Source organism: Mustela nivalis (assembly GCF_964662115.1).
Source record: "Mustela nivalis genome assembly, chromosome: 5".
NCBI lineage: Eukaryota > Metazoa > Chordata > Mammalia > Carnivora > Mustelidae > Mustela > Mustela nivalis.
In genome coordinates this window covers 20780530-20799118 of record NC_139024.1, presented here as the reverse complement: position 1 = coordinate 20799118, position 18589 = coordinate 20780530, and the positions used below count along the sequence as shown (strand labels likewise).

The 18589-nt window shown below is 44.3% G+C and overlaps 1 protein-coding gene and 1 long non-coding RNA gene across 3 annotated transcripts in view; one reads left to right on the top strand and one right to left on the bottom strand.

The window, feature by feature from the left end:
- LOC309865544 (uncharacterized protein) overlaps nucleotides 1-18589 on the top strand; it is a gene marked incomplete at its 5' end in the record, with an annotated part of 84173 nt that overhangs the window by 43927 nt on the left and 21657 nt on the right. The window lies entirely within an intron of this gene.
- On the bottom strand, nucleotides 17189-17981 carry LOC309864265. The gene is made up of 2 exons (XR_014311422.1): nucleotides 17776-17981; nucleotides 17189-17476 (listed from the first exon to the last, which is right to left on the bottom strand). It is a non-coding gene; the product is annotated as an uncharacterized lncRNA (long non-coding RNA).

Genomic DNA, 18589 nt, shown 5'->3' with positions numbered 1-18589 from the left:
AGTATTTTACCTATATTTGAATCCTAAAAATAACCACCTCCTGAGAACAGAGTGTGCTTTGTGAAGCATATACTCCAGTTGGTTAGAAATGGAAGGTACATTTTTCCTCTCCCCTCTTGCCTTTCATTTCTAAACACATTTGCCTCTATTCTGAAGCAGAGGAGACTCTTAGAGCAGCTGCGGCAAGCAGCTGTAGAATCTTCTGTGTCATCTGCTCGCCGGCTTTGCAGACTGTTCCATCCTCGGCTCCCAGTTGTCCTTTCCCGCCTTCCAAAATGGGTCACCGCCCTCTTCCGCCCGCTGCAACACCCGAGTTCCGGCTCTCCCCCTACGCTGATGTCAGGAGATCTGGCCTGGTGTCCCCTTGCTTTTATCACTCTTGATGATCAAAGAAATCATTCATCAAAATGTTTTTGTCGGGGCACCTGGGTGGCTCAGTGGGTTAAAGCCTTCGGCTCAGGTCATGATCCCAGGATCCTGGGATCGAGCCCCAAATTGGGCTCTCTGTTCAGCAGGGAGCCTGCTTCCCTTCCTCTCTCTCTGCCTACCTGTGATCTGTCAAGTAAATAAATAAAATCTTAAAAAAAAAAGTTTTTGTCATATGAGGAACCACCGGAAGGAAAAAACAAAACAAAACAAAGTCTATGGGCTGCTCGCTGCTGCCCTTGCAAGTTTTGCGAGTCGTTTCCGTGGAGCTCTCTCCAGCGCGCTACCGTATCTGCGTACTGTCAAGCTGTGCTTTTACATTTGCGTGCAGGGGCGGGATGCTGATGACTGAGGGGAGGCCCTCCGCAGGATTACCTTGAGAAAGATGATTTGTTCATCCCATGCCTAGTAAACAACTCTACCAGAGGCCGGTCCCTGTAACTTTGCACGGAGCGCTGCCGGTGTCGCTCTCAGTGCATAATAAACTGCTCTAATCAGCGGCCGCTGAACTTCTGATTTTTCAGTGTAGCGCTGAGCCGAAGCTTCTCTCTAAGGTAGACTATGGGAGCTAGTGCAGGAGAAATTCCTTTGCATAATACGTTAAAGCCATTTCTGTTCCCCGGCTTATAGGGAAGAGCCGTCTCATTTCGGCTGGTACCTTTAATGTTGGATTTTGAACACTTAGAAAATGGGCTTGCCTTCCTTTTTCTCTTTTTGAAAAAAACTATTATGTTGTTTTAAAACATACATGTTTTAGACCTTGGGTAATATATGATCCAAATATTTATTTATTTATTTATTTATTTATTTAAAGATTGTATTTATTTATTTGACAGACAGAGATCACAAGTAGGCAGAGAGGCAGGCAGAGGGAGAGAGAGGAGGAAGCAGGCTCCCTGCTGAGCAGAGAGCCCGATGCGGGTCTCCATTCCAGGACCCTGGGATCATGACCTGAGCCACCTAGGCACCCCTCCAAATACTAATTTAAAACAAAATATTTTTAATATAGTTGATTTATAACACATTACATGCACCAAGCATAGAAAGCAGGTAATAACAAATTATATGGTTTACTTTACTGTGTTAGCAACAGAGCAGTCTGCCTTGCAAAACAGTATAAATCATCTTTTACCACTGCTCTCTGAAAGTAATTCAGGGTTAACAAAATCTAAATTGCACCTGTCAGAACTACCAGTTATATCTTCAATTTTCACTGACTATACTCTCCCTTCTCTGTCCATACCTTTAGACTAATGGGAGCAGTGGCACAGTTTTCACAAAGAAAAACAAAGGTGGAAGAAAGGAAAGGAAGAGTCTATAAAGTTTCCTTTGGGTAGGTAAGGGGGTAGACCCCAGCATATAAGGACACCGGCAAAGTGAACCTGAAATAAGGCAGTACCCGTGCACCAGGCTGGATAGAGGTCAGTGTGGTTTGTGCCCAAATAGGCCAAACCTCCCCTTTTCTCACATAAATAGAACAGTTTCACTACTTAGCAATAAATATATTACTGCTTTATGAGGGGAAAAAAAACCCCAGCTAAATTGCCTTCTTAAACATCACACCACATAGTAAGTTTTTCTTTGCATAGAAATGTAAAAAGAATGTGCCTGCAAATGTTAATTAACTAGAACTGAGAGTAAATACTTTGTGAAGAATAGATAAGAAACTAGAACAATTAGACCTCAGTTGGCGAGGCCCAACTGTAAAAATACAGAAACTCTGAGCTGGAAGGATTTGATTCGACCTCTATAAATCAAATCTTATATCCCCTTTGTGGCATCCCAGCGAAGTGGTTCTTCCGCCCTTGTTTTAAATACTGTAGGTGTAGGGATAGCCATTACTGATGAACACCTCCAACCTCAAGTTCATCTTACTTTGGGAAATATACTTATCTGTACCTACACATTCATCTGAATCCGATTCTTCCGCTTCACCCCACACGGCATAGATCGAATCCCTCCTACAACTTTTCAAATATCTGAAGATGGTCATTATGACTTAAGACTGTTCTGTAACCGAGCCATTGCTAACTTAAGACTTGTCTCCTAAGCCAGTCACAGCAGGAGCTGTATGCACCCACACTACTCAGCAGTTGAAAGTCTCCTCCCTAGAGTAGGTTGGTGGTGGTGATTCTCAGTTGATGGGTCTCTGATGTGGTTGTGTTGATGAGTTACTGCTGAAGACACTGGAGCCAGACAGGGGAGGTCCTAAGGCTAGAGAGTCCAGGAAGAGCCCTGAATCTTAATTAAGTTAGTGGCAGCCAAAGCAGGCACTGTAATATTTCACCTTTGCCAAAAAACCAAACACAAAGTCTATTAATTCCTGTCATTGACATTCAACCAAGCCTATAATTTGGGGGTTAGGGCCTTGAGCTCCAGTTCTGTCACTGGCCAGTTGCATGCCCTTGGGTAATCCTCCCCACCATTTCAGAGTTCCCTCTGTGATATTTAAAGGCTTCTGCTGTTTTTCTGCTTAGAAAGGTGGCCCCTTCTCCTGGCCTTAGCTCAGATGCATTTCTCCAGGAACCCTGGCCTGACTCCCACTCCTTCCCCACCCTGAGACTAAGCCTTTGTCTGCCTTCGTGCCCTCTGCTCACTTCTATTGTAGCACTTTCTTCATTGTGTGTTAATAACCTGCTTACTCGCATGGAAGGTACTAGAAATTCTTTTAGACTAAGGATTCAGTCTTGGTTTCCAGCTCTTGGTTCAGTGCCTGATACACAGCAGAACTCAGAAAATATTTCTTGCATTTTAAAAAGAAGAAAAGAAAGAGAAGACAAAAGAAGAAGATAAAAGAAGCAAGTTAGAGTACATTGTCTAAATAACCTCATACAGTTAAAAAATCTACAATTTCTGGTTCTTGAGTTCCATCCTTAATGTCAAGCTCAGGTTTTTAGAAATTCAGATTTTCTCTAGTAAGGGGATGTATCAAATGGTTATACCAAATTAGAAAAACTATAAATACATATTCATCCACATAATTCAATGTTAGGACTGATACTTAGCATTCATTTAAAAATAAAACCTTATTTTATTAGACGAGGAAACCGAAGCACAATGAAATTAAGTTCTCTGCCTAAACCCACCTGGTTAGTGGGAAGACCAGATTTCAAATCCTGAGTTCTCTTGCTCCTGAACCAGGATAGCTGGTCCCTCATCTTCTCCTTTTTTGAAAAAGCTGCTACAAACTCGGCTACAAATGGAAGTGACAGACGTTTTCCCTTTTATGTGACGGTTACATCAATCTACAACTTTCTGGTTATAAATTAAACTTTGAGAAACACCCTTCCCTGCTCCTATACAAACTGCTGAAAATGAGTCCTCTTTTCTTCCAGAAATGTCAGAGAGTGCTGTGCTGCAATGCTATGCGAAATGACTCCTGTAGGTTGTTTGCTAAACAGAGTTGCGGTCATGTGAATTGCTTTCAGCCGGGTTGGGTATCGAGGCTCAATGTTCTGGTGTTAAGCCATAGGGCAGAGCTGCCGTGAGACCAGCTTCTTGGCATAGAGCCCCGAGGTGCAGCTGTAAGGTGACCCAGGGCAGGCCTGAGGCCAGGGCCCAGTGCTCAGTGCCAGAAACCTGAGCCAAACACGGGAACTAATTCCCAGGGCCCTGAATTGGTCTCAATTAAAATTTTAGATGAAAAGATTTTTTGTTTATCCCAAAGAACCACTTCAGTTTATAAACTCATAGGCAAGCTGGGTGTTTTGCCATTATGCTTGGAATACTTTCTAGAAGCCAAACCTTTAAAAGCCGATGAAAAAGTTGATGATGACAACTTTAGATGATTTAAGAAGTCATAAAAATATTCTTTGAAAGCAGCATCTTTTATTAGATATGCTGACTGGAGAAATTTTGTTGTTCCATGTCTTTGAATATGCCATGTAAGTCGTCTATCTTCAGTGTAAAGTGGCGTTGGAGTGGAAATGGTAGACGTCGTGGTTAAGGTGATGGTGGTGATTGAAACAAGCTCTGGGCCCATACAGATTTGAATTCAGAACCCAGCTCCACTACTTACGAGCAGCTGATCTAGGGTAGGTGTGCTATTGTGTAAGCATGGAGATATAGAGATATAGATATAGAGATATAGAGATGCCTATGGTGGAATCACCTAGATGCTTATAAAAGGTATCCCTGACTGGGCCCCCACCCAGATGGATTAAATTAGGCTCTCTGGTGGGTCCCAGCATGAATATTTTTGGAAGGCTCCCCAGTGAGCATAGTGACCCAAACTTTGGTTTTGGAGTCAGCTTGCTTGCCATCACCCTACCTGTATACCACATCATGATATTTGACCTTAGACAATATACTTAACCTGTCAGAGCCTCAGTGTTCTCGAGTGTATAATGTATTAGTAAGATTTTAATGCAGGGACGCCTAGCTGGCTCAGTCGGAAGAACATGTGACTCAGTGAGTTTGAGCCCCACATTGGGTGTAGAGATTACTAAAAAAAAAATAATTAATTTTAAAAAAGAGTTTAATGTTGAGTGGTTAGAGGATTAAGTTAAGAAGTCATGTAAAATATAGCACTGTGTCTATGATGTAGTGAATGTTTGATTATAGCTGCTATTTTATTTTTTATTTTTATTATCCATGATTACTTTAATTCGCCTTGGGTTTGAGGCCCAATTTTGTCCTGTTCACAGTCTTACAGAGAAGACAAAAAAAAAAAAAATCAGAAGTACCTTATTAATGAACATGAAAACAAGTGGAAAATTCTACAAGGATAAATATGGGTTATGTAACCTTCCTGTCAGATCTTGAGTGACGGGATAAAGTTCAGGGTCTTCACTGTCTCGAGCCCCAATGGGACCTACTATTTATCATTTCTCCACCTCACAGAGTCTTGTATAGGGAAAAAAAAGAAAGAAAGAAAGAAAGAAAGAAAGAAAGAAAGAAAGAAAGAAAGAAAGAAAAGAAACCCTGGAAATACAGAAACAGAGGCATTCAAGGGAAATACGTTCTGGAAGGTGAGCAATGGAGGCTGGAGACGGGCAGCCGGGAAGAGAGCTGAGAGCTCAACAGCGTGTCTCAGTAGCTGTCCAACTTGAGTATCAGAGAATCATCTGGATGCTTGTGAAAATGAAGATTGCTGGTAGAAATGCAGAGTCTTGGGTTCCATTCCAGACGTACTCCCAGAGATTCTGGGAGTACGTCTGGAATGGAACCCAAGACTCTGCATTTCTACCAAGTTCCCCGGTAACAGTGATGCCACTGGTCTGGGGACCACACTCTGAGCACCCCTGTTGGTTAGACGTGTAGCTCTTGGTAATCTGGGTGTTCTTAAACCCTGATGGTTGTTTAGGATCCTTTCCCATCTGCGCCCATGGAAGTTGGTGGACACCCGCAGGTCTCTCTCCTGATAACCCGCAGGCTGCCTTCAAACAGTGTTGGTTTTCTGTTCATGAGTCTTTTTTCAGTCTGGAGTTTTGAACTGCACTTTCCTCTGTCCCCTTGGAGACTGTTTGTCGCGTAGTCTTAAGCTCTGACAGTAGAGTTCCATGAATGGTTGGTTGGGTGTTCATCATTGCCCCGTGACCAGCCACACACCACCTCATTCCCAGTTCCCCCAGGGCTCTTGCATATCAAGACAGAGCCCAGACCCGGAAACACAGAGTGAGTGTCCTTCCAATAGATGTCTCTTCCTCCTACCTAGCAACAGGCCAAACTCAGAATCTGGGATTTTGGGGTACAACATCAACTTCTTTTATTTAAAGGACATCAGGACATATAGGCAAATTTAAATTCGGTACACATACAGATTGAACTCTGTCGCCATCCTGGGTCACATCTGTTACCAGAAACTTGGGATGGTAAAGGACTGTATGTAACTTGATAGGCTAATCCTGAAGCTGGCTTCTGAACCATCTTGGGCTTCCAATTTCACAATTTCTTTACTAGCACTTTTACCGTAGTTATCCAGACTCAAAACTTGGGCATGATGATCTCTAATGTCAGTTGAGTACTTCATCCTCGCAACAACCGCATGAATGGGTACTACCTTCTTTACGTCTGAGGAAACGAAAGTTTAGCAAGGTTAAGTCGTAACTAGAATACAAGCTCCAGGATCTTTGTCAGTTTTATTCTCTGATATAGCCCAAGTGCCTAGAATAATGCCTGGCTCATGCTGGTGTTCGTATTTATTGAATGAACAGAGGGTCATAAATATAAGCACATAGGATCTGGGATTCGAAACCAGATCTTGCTTAACCACTATTCCAGACTTGCTCTGGCTTCAACTTTGACTTTCCTTCTGTCACCCCATGAACTTATCCCCCAAATCAGTTACAAGTTCTAGCGAGTCTGTATCATGGTGTTTCTTGCTTTTGCCTCCCTTTTTCCATTTCCGCGGCCACCAACTTAGTTAAATGATTGCTATTTAGTTCATGAGCTATTCTGTGCCCACTGCCGTCTTTGCAGGACCCTGAGCTGCCTACACAGCTTTTACCAACCAGATAGCTTTTTTCCTTCTTTTTTGAGAGAGCGAGCAGGGGGTAGGAGGGGCAGAAGAAGAGAGACAATCTTAAGTGGGCTCCAGCGTGGAGCCCAACATGGGGCTTGATCTTACGACCCTGAGATCATGACCTGAGCTGAAATCAAGAGTCAGACGTTTAATGGACTGAGCTATCCAGGTGCCTTGATAGCTTTTTTCTTAAAGCACGTTCCATTCACATCATACTTCTGCTTATAGACAAGGGAGATAGTGTGGTATAATGAAAAACTAAGGAACTAAGGAAACCAGGGCTCTGGTCTCAGCTCTGTGACTTTGACCAAGTTACGGATCCATGCTAGGCTTCACTCTCACCATTAGTAGCATTAGGAAGTTAGACTGGGTGAGATCTTCCTGCACTAACATTGTCTGGTGGGGAGACACAAAGACTACGACACCCAGCCAGTGGAATCCCACCTGGCATCAGGTAGGAGGGGCAGTTGTGCCCACCAGGGGTTTAGAACAAGAGAAATACATACTTTAAAAAAAAAAAAAAAGATTATTTATTTATTTATTTGACAGACAGAGATCACAAGTAGGCAGAGAGGCAGGCAGAGAGAGAGAGGGAAGCAGGCTCCCCGATGAGCAGAGATCCCAATGCGAGACTCGATCCCAGGACCCTGGGATTATGACCCAAGCCGAAGGCAGAGGCTTTAACTCACTGAGCCACCCAGGTGCCCCATGAATACATACATTTTTATCAAACAAAGCAGAGCAGTGTAAGTGCCATACGGGGTAAAGTGAGGAGGGAGGGAGAGATCACATCTGGTTACTAATGGGGAGCACGGACGGGCATAGAGGCCGTTCTTCCTCTGACGTCAGCCTGTCCCTGGTGTGCAGGTCCTCACCACTCTGACGAGAGGAGAAGCTGCTGAGATCCCAGTAACTTTAAGGGGCTGTGGAAATCCATCATGAACACTAACTCTGTAATTCCCAAATTGTTGGCTCAAGACACACCCGTTGATCTAATGCTTAGGAAACTGCTTACAGGGACAAAGAGAGAAAGAAAGTGGTTGTCATGTTTCTGATAAATGCTCCGTGTCTTCCTCCGCCACTTATTAGTCTGCTGCCCTTGAGCTGGTTCCCTAGCCCCTCCGAGCCTTGATCGCACCTCTGTTCCTCATCTAAAGGTTGGGGGTAATAGTACGGCCGTTGCAGGATGGCTGAGGGAATAAATTAGATGTCATATGTTAGGTCCCTAGTGTAATGTCTGGAGCACAGGAAATCTTACATTCCGCTTTACTGCCTGACCCACTAAACAGGTCAGTATTTGACAACACCTTTTAAAAAACCCCTTGTGGGGAGGGACGCCTGGGTGGCTCAGTAGGTTGAGTGTCTACCTTCAGCTCAGGTCATGATCCCAGGACCCTGGGATGGAGCCCCGCATTGGGCTCCTCGCTCAGTGGGGAGTCTGCTTCTCCCTCTGCCTGTCACTCCCTGGCTTGTGTGTGTGTGTACACACTTTCTCTCTCTCTGACAAATAAATAAATGAGATCTTTACAAAAATTAAAAAAAAAAAAAACCTTGTGGGGAGGGCTGAGAGGGGGAGAGAGAGAACTCAGAGTATTATATATGCTTTGCCCTTGCATACATTCAGATTTTGGAAATTATTTGCCATATTTACTTAGGAAGCATCCTCACCTCGCGGGTAGAAGGACGAGGTAGAAAGGGCGTATGGGAAGCCGTCCCTGGTTTATCTGTGGATAAAGGACTAGGAAATAGGGAGCCCCAGCAAGCAGCAGTATTGCCTCCTGCAGGTGAACTGGTAGAGACTTAAAAAAGAACTGTGCCCTGGCCTGGATGGCTACGCTTGCACCTCTCCCTTTCCTTCTCTAGTTATCAGGCCTTTAAGGAGTGGTGGTCGCTGTATCGAGGGTTGACAGTCATCATAACAACCAAGAAAAACTCATGTGGCAGAAAAATGACGCTCCACTAAACTTGGAATGAGGAAATGTATGTGTAGGGTAGAATTATTATTTTTTTAAGTTTATTTATTTATTTTTTTAGTAATCTCTGCCCCCAACGTGGGGCTCAAACTCATGACCCTGAGATCAAGGGGTGCACCCCCTGCCACTGAGCCAGCCAGGTGTTCCGAGAACTATCCTCTTTTAGAAATTAAGGAACACCATCATTCAGCCTTCGCATTATTTATTGATGGCTACTGTGGTGACAAGCGCAGTTCTAGGCGCTGGGGATACAGCAGTGACTAAAACAAAAATCCCTGCATCCCTGGAGTTCAGGTTCTGGTGGGAGATGTAGAAAACAAATACTATAAATTAGTTACTGGTATTATTAGGAAGGAGTTAGTGCTAACGGGAAGAACAAGGCAGGAAAGGGGACCCTAGACTATCAATGGAGACGAGCTGTTGAAATGTTCAGGTGGTAGTTCAAGGACAGACTCATGCAAGGTGGTTTTGAAGTAAAGACCAGATGGCAGTGACAGGTCACCCATGAGGATGTCCAAGGGACAACTTTCAAGGCAGGGGAGGAGTAACTGCAGAGGTCTTGAGATGGGAGGACGCCTCGCGTGTCTGCGTCTCAGGGACAGGCAGGAGGCCAGTGGGTGAGCTGAGAGGGGGAGCAGCTGGAGATGAGGTCATGGAGAAAACAGGCTGGTTGTGTTGGGACTTACAGGACACGGGAAGGATTTTGGCTTCCAGTCAGAGTAAGAAAAGAAGCCACCCAGGAGTATGGGCGGAGGGATGATCAAGTATTTTATAACCCATATTGACTGAGTGCTTCCTCTGTCAGAGTCTACTTTAAATGCCTTATTTGTGATCTTTACAATAACCTGTGAGGTCAGACCCGCCAACTTCCCCATTTTACAGTTGAAACAGAGGCCTAAAGAAGGTGAGTACCTTGCCTGAGGTCACACAAGCTAGTAGGGACTTGGCCCAAATTTAGACCCATGTCACTTTTTCTTTTTTTTTAAAGATTTTATTTATTTATTTGAAAGACAGAGATCACAAGTAGGCAGAGAGACAGGCAGAGGGAGAGGAAGGGAAGCAGGCTCCCTCCTGAGCAGAGAGCCTGATGCGGGACTCGGTCCTAGGACCCTGGGATCATGACCTGAGCCGAAGGCAGAGGCTTTAACCCACTGAGCCACCCAGGCGCCCCGACCCATGTCACTCTTAACCACCTCATTGTCCTGCCACCACAAGTGTCTAAGAGACTGAGACCCCGTTCCTTTTTTTCTTCCTTGGTATCTGTATTTCCAGAGCACACTCCCAACAAAATTATTTCATACTCATTCATAAATACAGAACTTCTTCACTTAAACTGATAAATATTCCCAGTATTCTGCCTTGTGATTACAAGTTTTCTTAAAAAAGCCTTCAGATTAGCATATTAACAAGCATGTTGACATGTTGCTCTTTAATTATGCAGACAGCGATTTCTTTTTTGCTCCTAATATAGAGGTTGATTGGGAAAATTTTATTTTCTTGCTTACAGCCTTACCCTAGTGCTGCCTAAATCACTACTATATGATTTGGTATCTATAATTTATCATGTCCCCCTGCTATTAGATGAAATGCCCTTTAAAGCATTCCACAGCAAGGTGAACACAAGTCAAGCTTGCAGAGTTCGAGAGAAAAGAATTCAAAGAGTCATTAAAGAATAATGAAAGTTGATTTATATAGCATACAATATCAGATCAGGGCTGCCCAGCTTCACAAATATAATGATTCCGAGTCATTTTCGGAAGGCATCTCAATTTCAGCACCGCGTTTTCATCATCTTTGAAGGAATAACAACACAAACACCCTATTTTTATAAAAACTCCCAAAGCCAAATCTTTAATTTATCCTCTTGATTTCACTAAAGTGAAGGCTGAAACAATAGACGATTTTAAATATAGGAAACCCAGATTCCTTTTACCGCTGTGTGGCTTTAACATTCTACTGCTGTAGCCAAGAGTCCTTGGCTTCTGGGGCCAACTGCCTTCTGCATGCTGATTTTCCAGAGTCTCTTTGGAGTTATTACTTTTGAGTACCATCTACCGTGACTTCAGTTCCTACAGGCAGCGGGGGTAGCGGAGTTTGGGAATGAAAACGGGGGAAAATTTCTCCCAGTAGAATCATCAACTCAATCTCATTTTGCATTGCAGCCGGACGGCTTAGCTGTCTTCCCAGCTGCTTGCAAACATGTTTGCCTCTCAGATGGCCAGCGTTGAAGGACTACAACCCGGACCTTAGACACAAGAATAAAGTTTTCTATCATGGTATTTTTCAGTGAAATAGGTGATGGGTGAGGAGGTGTGTGTGTGCGGGCACACAAGTATACCAACCATGGGCAAGTACACACACACTCAATTTTCGTGTTATTCACAATAAGGGAGATGGTCCCAAAGAGTTTCTTTCTAGCCTTCATAATCTCTCTCTCTCTCTATTTTTTTTTTTTTTTAAGGTAGAACGAGAGCGAGAGAGCACAATCAGGGGAAGCAGCAGGCAGAGGGAGAAGCAGACTCCCTTCCAAGCAGGGAGCCCGACGTGAGGCTTGATCCCAGGACTCTGGGATCATGACCTGAGCCGAAGACAGACGCTTAACTGACTGAGCCACCCAGGTGCCCCTTCATAAACTCTATTTAACTTTTCCTCCCAACCCCTCAGACCCAAAAGGACTAAAAAGTCCTGGCCTCAAGACCTCAGAAACCCTATTACTGAGTTGTGTGAAATGGAAATCTGGGACATTTTTGGTACTGATTTTTCCATGGAAGCTATTTTGATACAGAAACAACGAAATCAAACCTAATAAAGGTCTTTTGAGAAGAAATGGTTAAAAGGGCGTGCTTTGTGGCCAGGAAAACCACAGCAAAGTATTCCAATTAGGAATAAATTAAAGAGTGCTCTACTTTTCTGGAAGGGTCAGGAAGTCAAATTCTTGGCCTTGAGCTGCCTCTCACCCCCACCCTCGCCGACCCTGCGAACAAGTCACTCCCATCTCTTTGTGAACGCACCAGTTGCTGCCAAGCCTTGCCAGTTCTCTGAGGAAAAGAGCCAGGGATTTTCACCCCAGGCTGCCAGCCAGCATCAAAGTCAGCAGGAGGGAGCCGAGGTGCCCGGGGGGGGGGGGGTGCGTCCTGTGGTGCCCCAACGCCAGCTTTCTGTCTACAGAGGAAAACTCACTCAAGTCGTGAAAGCCAAATCTGACATATTTAAAGGTCTCCCAAAGAAGTTTCGTAGGCTGTTTTTCTGCTGGAAGGTCTCATTTCCCGGATTATGTTTTCTATTTTCCTTAAATTCAGCAGTGCTTTTTTTTTTTTTTTTTTTTAAATTTTATTTAGTGACTTGGCAGAAAGAGAGAGCACAAGCTGGCGGAGTAGCAGGCAAAGGGAGAGGGAAAAGCAGGCTCCCTGCTGAGTAAGGAGCCCGACATGGGGTTCACTCCCAGGACCCTGGAATCATGACCTGAGTCGAAGGCAGTCACAACCCACTGAGCCACCCAGGCGCCCCCAGCAGCGCTTTTAATCCGTGACTCCCATTGGTATATAAAACGACTCTGCTGTCTTTGTAATCAATCTAAAGCTTACAGCAGTGACATCTTGGTACTTTCTGTTGTGATGAATTGCCTCATGCTAACACCTGATGACCATTTGTTGCTAACATTCCTGAGGTAACCTGCCCAGCTGACGTGAGCGGTTAGTTGGGGGAACCGGGGCCATGAGGGGCGGTGCCCCAGACAGCTGAATTCGATCAACAAGTCTTGCCTTCTTAATCAAAGAGGATTTTGCTCTTCGGATGGCAGCTACCACCTACCTGCACTTCAAGTTCTAGTTCAGTTCCTGCCTCCCGCCCAAATCCTTGCCTGACAACTTAAGACCTCATGGAGACCTTCCTCGGGGACCACCTGAAGAAGCCCCATGATGTGTGTCGCTGCTATAGCATTTGGCTATGTCCCCATACACCCCCAATGATTCACTGACTTTTTCCAAGGACCACACGCTCTCTTCAGCTCCCTGCATGGTGCCTAGCATGGGGGTGAACACAAGTGAACACTTTGTGGTAGAAGCGAGTTGAACTGGCACAGCCTTTTTCATCATTCTTCTCTTATCCTGTTGGAAGCTGGAGTTTTAGTTCCCCATTCGCTACAGGTCCCTCAGTGACTCAGAAGCTTCCAGAATGCAAGTTGGATCACTCCTGGAAAAGGCTCATCACTTGTGTTTTTTGGCTTAGACATCACCTTTTTCTATCGACCATGGAAAATGGGAGACCACGTCCATCCCCCGTGATTGCCATCATTGGGGAATTATCAATGAGGGTAAAGAGGAATAAAATAAGTAATGGGACAGAGAAAGAAAATAAATGCAGAAAAGGATGAGAGGAAAAGAGATGGGGGGAAGAGCAAACAAACCAACCCCAGCCCCCAATCCCGCTCTCTGCCGGAAACATTTCCCGTTTTAATGACACGGCATAGAGTCCTTGCCTGTGCGTTTAATAGACGATGACTTGCGCATCTTAATAATGTCAGCTTTTTAGGGAATCGTAAGTTCCTGCACGAACTAGGAATAAGCTGGAGAGGCAGTGACTTTGGGGGAAAGTAAAAGCAACAGCCTAGCAACACTGGCGCATTGTGTGCGAGGGTAAGAAATGACAGTTCAGAACGAGGCAGGCTTCGCTCTCATGTGATCAGCTCGTTCTGCCCTCAATGAGTCCATGAGATTTCGCGTTTTATAGGTTGAGCTTCCCACTGGCAGCAGCTGAAGCCGTTCATTATGCACACGGGTCACGTGATCCACTTCATCAACCAAATGGAACTGGGAGAATAAGTCACCCTAACAAGATCCTTCAGTGCGCTCTTAAAAACTACTTACAGATGTACTCTTCCTCTGAAGGGATACAATGAGTTTCCTTGTACGGTGCCACATGATACAGGAAATGCATTATCCCCATCCAGATTCAGGCAGACCAGGAGGAAGCACGTGAAAAGAAAGCAGCTCACAAAAGCACACACAGCTTTTGCAAAAGTCCTGAGAGGGGCTCATACACCAATTTATGATAACGGCGGATGAAATCCCAGTCCTCTGAAGCTCGGTTCATTACCAATGCTAATGTCCACACAGGGAAAGCAAACCGCATCAGTATTCAGCATCGACACAAACACTGCTAATGCTTTTTATTTATGGTTGTCACCGAGTCCCCTCAGCAGTAGGCCAGATCTCCATTTGTGTTGTAACTTCAGCTACTTTATGGGCTTTTGTGACTAGCTGTGTTATGCACCCGAAGGCGATGTGTGCCTTCAGACGGTGGCTGGTGAGAGATAAGCAGCCACACTTTGGGTTGAATCAGGGCGATTTTGTTCATGGGCAGAGCACATAGGATGAATGTTTTTGTAGGTGAGTCTAGGATTAGAGTCACTTGTCATTGTCACATCTTCCGATTTCAGTTGGTGTGATCAGCTTAGCATTCATTCAGATGACAAATACCCATTGAATACCTACCATGTGCCAGGCACAGTTCCAGGTACTAGAACAGTGAACAGACTGTCCTACCGTCATAAAAAAAGTACATTTTAGAGGGGGAGCGGGGGAGGGAGTAAACTAATAAATATGTAGTATGTCAGAGAGTGTGGAATAAACAACCCATCGCAGTGACTTAAAAAGACAAAGTTTCTTTCTCATTTACACTGCGTGTTCATTGCATGACAGCTGGGGGCTCTGTGCACCTTTGCTCTGGAACCCGGGCTGCCCGGAGAGCCATCACCTGGAGTATGGCTAATCCCCACGGGCGAGGGAGAAGACAGAGTGGTGGATTGCGCGCTGGATCTTTAAGCTTATGCCTGAAATTGACACATGGCCCTTCTACTCACGTGTCACTGGACAAAGCAAATCACGTGGTGGCATCCAATGTCAAAAGGTTAGGGAGTGCAGTCATACCATGAGTTTGGGAAAATCAGACACACTTTGCAGGCAGAACTGCTCCAGATGATGCTATGAAGACAAAAATACAAGGTAGAGGAGATGGTCTACGGGTAGGTGGTTTCTGCTTGATGTGGAGGGTCAGGAAAGGTCTGTCTGATAAGGAGATTTGAGGAGAGATCCTGAGAGAGGGAGGGCCATTTGGTTGGGGGTGGAGACTACTTCCTGCAGAGGATACAGCAAGGTGTGCCTGGCATGTGTGAGGTTTGCAGATTGAGGTGTCTAGTGCGGAGTGAGCAAGGGGAAAGCTGTAGGAAATTAGCTCAGAGAGGTCAGAGAGTCGTAGGACTCTAGGTTGCACCTTATGGCATGGGCGATGGCCATTGCAATTTTTTGTGTAAAGACTGAGCTAGGTTTTAAAAAGGGTCCTTGTGGCTGCTGTGCGGGCCAAGCAGGCAGCAATGAAGAGGCTTTTTCAATAATCCAAGTGCAGTAACGGGTAGATGGGTCATGCTCAGGTTCTGGGTATAGTCTGAAGGTAGAGCCAACAGAATTTGCTGGTGTGTGGCTCAAAAGAGAGAGACAAGATTCCAGGCTAACTTCAAAGCTTTGTTTCTTCTAGTAATCCCTGGATATACATGAGCATTACCTGGTGTGGTTTTTTAGAATCTTCACATTTGGCAATATCACTGTAGTGTATAACCTCCTCCGCAAATGAGTTGAGAGTTGGACAGCCGAGTGGCGATCTGGATGCTGGGCAGTCGGCTTGAGCTAGGCGCCGCCTCAGGGACTTATCTCCCCACATTGGCCTGATGTGTGCTGTCCCTTAAGGTTCATGATCCAAGTTCATGTATAAAACCAGAGAAATGAACTTCATAATTATAAGCAAAAAAAGAAGCTTATGACTGAGTCATCCCCACCTTATCCCACACTTCCTTATCTCATCCTCCGCAAACCTTAGATAGCACCATACCAAGAAACCCACCTGTTACAACACAAGGTCTATCCTCAGTGGACACTAGTATAATGATCTATCACCTCCAATCCTCCGAGAAATTGTTTGAATAGAAATCTTAATAAAACAACATTGTGATCTTCTTCTGAATAGCGTGTCCCCTCTTTCTACTCACGCTGTCTTCCTGTAACATGGTTCTCCACATTACTACCACCCAGTAAATGGCATGAGTCATTACAGGTCTCATGGTAGCATAGGCTAAATTCAAAAGAAGCTAGGCAAAGCAGTCACTTAATTCAGATTATAAGCAGATGTGTTGGTTTGATTCTATGTTTGTTTGACATACCAGCTTGCAAATATTCTCCATGAAGAGTTTTTTGTCAGGAGCGTTTCAAAAAAACATGATTTATCAATATTATATTTTGAAGTGAACCATTTTTTAAATCAGTTGGACCAATTAAAATAATCAACTGATAGTCTCAAATGAGTAACCTGATGGGAGGCAAAATTATAATGATAATGATTGTGAGTCAACGACTGTCGTTACTTTCACCATCAAACATTTAAGTCAACAATTGAAAGATAAAATGCAAAAAAAAATCTTCATTTGCTTTTGTAATGACACGGATAAATTAAACCCAACACTGGCTATTTAGTCTCAGCAAAATGTTACCACTTTTACACTAACTTATTGTTTTTTATTTGAATTTATCTGTTGATGTCATTTTTATTTAATTTTTAAGTTTGATTTGTTCTTATAGTTTATTTTTAAAGATTTTCTTTTTTGACAGAGAGCATTGCATATGAGAGATGGAGACACACACACACACACACACACACACACACAAACAGAACACAAGCAGGGGGAACAACAGAGAGAGAGGGAGAAGCTGACTCCCTACTGAGCAGGGAGCCTGATGTGGGGCTCAATCCCAGGACCCCAAGATCATGACCTGAGCTGAAGGCAGATGCTTAGCTGACAGAGTCACCCAGTCACCCCTTATAGTTTTTTTAAATTGCAAAACCACATGCCATAAAATTCACCATCTTAACCAATTTTAAGTGTACAGTTTGTAATGTTGAGTATACTCACACTATTGTGTAGTGGGTCTCTAGAACTTTTTCATTTTGTGTTTGTATAGCTTTTAGCAAGCTAAGAGTATACGTTATGAGCATTTATACCTTATCATACAATGGTACATATATAAGGAATGATATAATGAGAATGACTTAAGCCAACATGGGGGAAATTTCAAGAGAACTTTTTCCGTTGGTGGGGGGGGAAGTCTGAGAAACACTAATCAGTATGGCAACTGTCTTTCAATTGAAATGTCTGCTTAACCAACCCTCCCCCCTTTTCCTTCGTGGCTAAAGAGCTTGGAGTGAGCTGTTTTGGAGGTGACAGTGATACCTTGTTTCTTGAAAAAGCAGAGCCGGGGAGAGCATAGCAGTGTTCCCAACATGAATTCAAAATTTCCTTTTTAATAACAGGTATAATATGAACACAATGCTGCCTTTCAAATTACTTTTCAAAATAGTTTCAAATCCATTATCCTATTTTTGAGGCCCCATTGTGAATCTCTAAAGTTAGTTTCCTTTAATGTCAAACATCATTGCCAAGTTTGATATGTTACACCTTTAATCATCCTAGCCCGTGCTGCTGAAACTCTTGCTCCTTCGCGACCTGACCATGGGAAGAAGGCTGTGTCCAAGGGCTGTGATTGTTCTGTGAGTCGACTGTGGTCCAGGCCTTAGTGAGAAAACAAATGAATGCTGATGATCTCCTCTGGAAAACTAGATGGAGGTGTTTTTAGCTTAAAAGCCTATGTGTTAACTCTCCTGAGGCTTCATTTTTAAAATGAAAGATTTTGTTGTTGTTGTTAGGATTTGCTATTTTACTTCTCAGAAATAAGAAAATATTCAAAGTCCCCACAAATAATCACTGGTTAAGAGGGAGAAAGCAAGAAGGAAAGGGCAAGAGAGGAACATTTGCTGAGAACTGACTACCTGCCGGGCACTATTCTAGAAGATTCATGTCGTCTGTCTTACCTTATGCTGACAGTCTTCCTGGGAGTTGGTTCTGTAGTCTTCATTTTAGAGCTGAAACTCTAAGAGAAAGTAACTTGCCTAAGGTCACGCAACTTGTAAGTAAGTGAACTGGGACCCACACTCAGGTTCGTCTGATTACAAAGCTGCTCCATCTGCGCAAACGAGAAACTTGTTAAGACGCTTGTTAAACTTGTCCAGACAGACTCAGCGTGGTCAGTGCCCTCTGCCACATACTTTGCTCGGGGAGATTGGACAATGCCAACAGTCATTGATGGAGAGAGTTCCCTTGCCCCTTCTGGCAAATTATCATTTCCTGTTTCCCCACTTAGTTATTTGTAAATAACATTTGCCAAACGGCTGACAGCTTCAACTTCCAGCATTCTCCACTCCCTACTTAGCAGAGTCGAGAAACCCATCTGCTCTCTCCCAGTGGATCCCAGCACTGGCCAGGGCTCTGCCTTCCCAGATCACTGGAGGGTACACTGCGAAAAGCACATCCTTCCCTGCCCTTTCACTGCAGTGTGGTCTGGCCCTTCTTGTGGGATGGACGTAGGCTGCCTTCAGAGAGAGCTGATGTATACCTTGCAGACTGCATTGGCCTTTCTTGGTTTATTTTTTATTTTTTAAAAGATTTTATTTATTTGAGAGTGAGAGAGAGCACAAATGAAGGGAGGGGGTCGGGAGAGGGAGAAACAGGCTCATCTCTGAGTAGGGAGCCCGACACGGGGCTCCGTCCCAGGATGCTGGGATCATGACCTGAGCCGAAGGCAGATGCTTAACCTCAGCCCCCCAGATGCCCTCATTTATTACTTTA